Source organism: Gracilinanus agilis, chromosome 3 (assembly GCF_016433145.1).
Source record: "Gracilinanus agilis isolate LMUSP501 chromosome 3, AgileGrace, whole genome shotgun sequence".
Classification (NCBI taxonomy): domain Eukaryota; kingdom Metazoa; phylum Chordata; class Mammalia; order Didelphimorphia; family Didelphidae; genus Gracilinanus; species Gracilinanus agilis.
Window position 1 is genome coordinate 420,698,155 of NC_058132.1, and position 5,246 is coordinate 420,703,400.

A 5,246-nucleotide genomic window follows, 5' to 3' on the forward strand; every position below is an offset into this window, starting at 1 on the left:
TTCTGAAGCCACACTGGCTCTCAGGTAGATGATCATCTTCCAAGTGAAGGATCTATCTATTAAATAGGACTCTTGTAAGAATATTTCTGGCAGTTACTAAGAGAGAGACATTCCCTTCCCCCCTCCAAGATTGTTACAAGGCAACCCATTTCCTTTTCCTTAATAGAGAAGGATTACAGAGGATTGATCTCCTGGGGAATAACTTCCTTTTGTCATGTAACCCAGAAGATTTCAATCAGCTTTGATATGATCAATAGATCTAACTTATAACTCTCCTGGAATGGAATTAGCACCAACTACCACAATGGCATTCAAAACTTCTTCAGTTGTAAGTTTGGAGAAAGGTGACTGCAACCTGAGGTATATGGTGAACAGCTTCATAAATAATCTTTAGTGCATCATAGAAGTGCTTTAGGTTGTTATTATTAGTGTAAAACAGAATTTCATCTGCGTTCTTACTAAGCCAAGAATCCTATCTCTCTAAACTTTGCTTGTTCTTTATTTTTAGGAAGTTAAATGCTGCCTTCTTAGAGATGGAGAAATTATCCTACTGGTAAAGGTCATTTTTCACTTAGTGGCGTCTGAACTTCCCCATAATTTTCATCAAACAAATCCTGATGTTTGTGAGTATTCTAGTCCAGATGAGTAAATGTGGTGCTATATACCAAATCTCTGAAAGCTGTTGACCCCTTTTCTGTCTTCTTGTTGTCTCAGTTTTCCTTCTGCATCAGCAACAAACTGCACTTGGAAATGTTCTCATCTGTTGATATCAAATCTTCTGGTAGTTGTCTTGCCTTAGGTGGACTACTGCTTTTGCCGAATGTGAAATTTTAGCTTCAAGAGGATAATTCTATAATTGGTCCAGCATTGCTTTGTCACTTTCACACCCTGACTGACTCTTCTTAAAAATCTTCTCAGAGACTTCCTGTTAAGATGGCGGCAGAGTAAGGAGCAGCTGCTCGATCTCTCCTGACCGAACCACACAGGACCCCTCAAGGGGAAATAAAAACGAGTCCAGAGGAACGAAGGAACACCACAACAGGGCGCAGCATTGAAGGTACACAGAATCGGGGCATTTCCACACTTTAAAGGGGTGAAACAGCTCTCAATAAAACTCGAGAGGAAGAAGCCCCTCCCCCACCCCCCACACCGCACAAGCCGGTAAACAGGACTGGGGCAACCAGATAATAACTGGCAGCCCCTGAGCCCGTACCTGTGCGCTGCAAGACGAGGGACCCCAGGTGGCTGGGACTTTCCCTGAGTGCCCACGTGGGTGAAGGCACCGCCTCGGGCCTGGACAAAGGCCCCTAAAACGCGGCCTTTCCCAAGCTCTGAAGGCATCGCCTCAGGTGCAAATAAAGATCTCCAGCCCACGGACTTTCACTACCTTCTGCGGGGGGTGAAAGCAGGGCCCTAAGAGCATCAGTGCAGGCAGAGGCAGTGCCCTAGGCTTGAATAACGATCTCCAGCCCAGGCTTGGACCTCCAGTGAGGACCCGGTGCAGACCTGAGCGTGGCTGTGGAAGCAGCCCCAAAGACTGCTGAAGGAACCTCGGGCAGAGGGGCAGACCGGGAACTACCAGGAGGCCTGACCCCGAGGACAAGGAGACCGGAGGCCCCCCCCCCCAAGCTTGCAAGGCCCAGGCAGACCCGGAGTGCAAAGACAAAGCGGAAAAGGGGCGGGGCTAACAATGGCCAGCAATAAGGAAGTCCAGAAGAAAAAGACCATCAAGAGAAACTCTGGAACACTCGACAACTTCTACAAAGAGAAAATCCAGACAACAGAGGAGGGAAAACAAAAATCCAAACCTCCCCAAAAAAATGAAAGCTGGTCACAAGTTATGGAAGAGTTTAAAAATGAAATGCTGAGGAAGATGGAAGAAATCTGGCAAGAAAATAACAGTTTAAAAGGCAGAATTTCGCAATTGGAAAGTGAGACAAGACAACTGAAGACCAAAAATGACCAGATTGAAAAGGAAAACCAAAACATTAGAGCCGAAAACCAGTCCTTAAAGGCTAGAATCGAACATTTAGAAACCAATGATCTCTCAAGACAACAAGAACAAATAAAACAAAGTCAAAAGACTGATAAAATAGAAGGAAACATGAAATATCTCAATGAGAGAGTGACAGACCAAGAAAAAAAAAAAAAAAAAAAAAAAAAAAAAAAAAAAAAAAAAAAAAAAGCAGAAAATAATAAAAACTTGGACTCCATACTCAAAGAAATTATTCAGCAAAATTGCCCTGAAGTTCTACAACAAGAGGGCAATATAGACATTGAAAGGATCCATAGAACACCCTCTACACTGGACCCAGAAAAGTCAACACCCAGAAATATAATAGCGAAATTGAAGAGCTTTCGAGTCAAAGAAAAAATCTTATAAGAAGCCAGAAAGAGACAATTCAAATATCAAGGAGCACCAATAAGGATCACACAGGATCTGGCAGCCTCAACACTAAAAGAACGCAAGGCTTGGAATACAATATTCAGAAAGGCAAGAGAGCTGGGTCTTCAGCCACGAATCAACTACCCAGCGAAACTAACCATATACTTTCAGGGGAAAGTATGGGCATTCAACAAAATTGAAGAATTCCAAGTTTTTGCACAAAAGAGACCGGGACTAATTGGAAAGTTTGACACTCAACCACAGATATCAAGAGAAAGATGAAAAGGTAAATAAGAAACAGAGGGAAAAGAAAGAAAACTCATAGTCTTTTAAGCCTGACTCTTTAAGGGCATAAATAAGATCTAATTATCTGTATTACTAGGTGGAGAAATGCTATGTATAATTCTCTGTAGTGAACTCTATACACTATTATAATATTCACTATTATAGCAACCAGAAGAATAATTCATAGGGAGAGGACAGGATACTAAATGGTCTAAGATGACATGGGGGGTGGGAAAGAGGGGAGGAATAGTAGGGGACACCAAGAAAAATCCGAGTAAATAAGAAAAATAAGATATTCTATTACACACAAAGAGGGGATGGGAAGGGGAGGGGATAAATACTACCATAAGAAGGAGAAGAAGAGAGCATTAAGAGGTAATAATCAAACCTTACTCTCAGTGTAATCAACCCGGAGAAGGAAGAGTAGCTTTATTATCCATCTGGATAAAAAACTCCATCTAACCCTACTGAGAAAGTCAGAAGGGATAAACCAAAGGGAGCAGGGGAGTGGGGAGGCCAAAAAGGGAGGGAAGAAGAAGGGGGAGGGAATTCATTCGGTCTTTAAAAAAACAAAAAGAAGGGAACAACAAGGGAGGGGACAGAAAGGGAAGTCAATCAAGGGAGGGGATAAGGGATACTGGCTGAAAGCAAACCACTGGTGTAAAAGAAAATAGTGCAATAAGAAGGAGTGGGTCTAGGGGAGGATACAAAAAATGTCAGTGAATACACAACTAACAATTGTAACTCTGAATGTGAACGGGATGAACTCACTCATAAAACGGAAGCAAATAGCAGAGTGGTTCAGAAACCAAAATCCTACCATAGGTTGTCTACAAGAAACACATATGAGGCGGGTAGACACACACAAGTTCAAGGTTAAGGGTATGAGCAAAATCTTTTGGGCATCAAATGAGAAAAAGAAGGCAGGAGTGGCTATTATGATTTCTGACAAAGCCAAAGTAAAAATAGATATGATTAAAAAAGACAGGGAAGGTCATTACATCCTGATTAAAGGCAGTATAAACAATGAGGAAATAACACTGCTCAATATATATGCACCAAGTGGTATAGCATCCAGATTCATAAAGGAGAAACTGGCAGAGCTCAAGAAGGAAATAGATAGGAAAACCATAATAGTGGGAGATCTAAATATTCCTCTTTCAGATCTAGATAAATCAAACCAAAAAATAAATAAGAAAGAGGTAAGAGAGATGAATGAAGTCCTAGAAAAATTAGATCTAATTGATATGTGGAGAAAAATAAATAGGGACAAAAAGGAATACACCTTCTTTTCAGCTGCACATGGTACATTTACAAAGATTGACCATGTAATAGGGCATAGAATCATGGCAAACAAATGCAAAAGAGCATATATAATAAATGTAACCTTCTCAGATCATAATGCGATAAAAATAATAATCAGTAAGGGCACCTGGACAGGCAAGTCAAAAACCAATTGGAAATTAAACAATATGATTCTTCAAAACCAAATTGTCAAAGAAGAAATCATAGAAACAATCAACAATTTCATTGAAGAGAATGACAATGATGAGACATCCTACCAAACTCTGTGGGATGCAGCCAAGGCAGTACTCAGGGGGAAATTTATATCCTTGAGTGCATGTATTAACAAATTAAGGAGGGCAGAGATTAATGAATTGGGCGTGCAACTCAAAAAATTAGAAAGCGAACAAATAAAAAACCCCCAGATGAAAACTAAATTAGAAATACTAAAAATGAAGGGAGAAATTAATAAAATCGAAAGTAAAAGAACTATTGAATTAATAAATTAGACTAGAAGCTGGTATTTTGAAAAAACAAATAAAATAGACAAAGTACTAGTCAATCTAATAAGAAAAAGGAAAGAAGAAAACCAAATTGACAGTATTAGAGATGAAAAGGGAGACCTCACCTCTAATGAAGGGGAAATTAAGGCAATCATTAAGAACTATTTCGCCCAATTATATGGCAACAAATATAACAATTTAGGAGATATGGATGAATATTTACAAAAATATAAACTGCCTAGATTAACAGCAGAAGAAATAGAATACCTAAATAATCCCATATCAGAAATAGAAATTGAACAAGCCATTAAAGAACTCCCTAAGAAAAAATCGCCAGGGCCTGATGGATTCACAAGTAAATTCTATCAGACATTCAAAGAGCAACTAATCCCAATACTATACAAATTATTTGATATGATAAGCAAAGAAGGAGTCCTACCAAATTCATTTTATGACACAAATATGGTACTGATTCCAAAGCCAGGTAGACCAAAAACAGAGAAAGAAAACTATAGACCAATCTCCCTAATGAACATAGATGCAAAAATCTTAAATAGAATATTAGCAAAGAGACTCCAGCAAGTAATTATGAAGGTCATCCACCATGACCAGGTGGGATTTATACCAGGAATGCAAGGATGGTTCAACATTAGGAAAACCATCCACATAATGGACCATATCAATAGTCTAACAAACAAAAATCACATGATCATCTCAATAGATGCTGAAAAAGCCTTTGACAAAATACAGCATCCATTCCTATTGAAAACACTGAAAAGTATAGGAAT

At 39.4% G+C, this 5,246-nt stretch overlaps 1 pseudogene; it reads right to left on the reverse strand.

Annotated features, from left to right (window-relative positions):
• Positions 1-264: 264 nt before the first annotated feature.
• LOC123241660 overlaps positions 265-5,246 on the reverse strand; it is a 74,019-nt pseudogene continuing 69,037 nt past the window's right edge.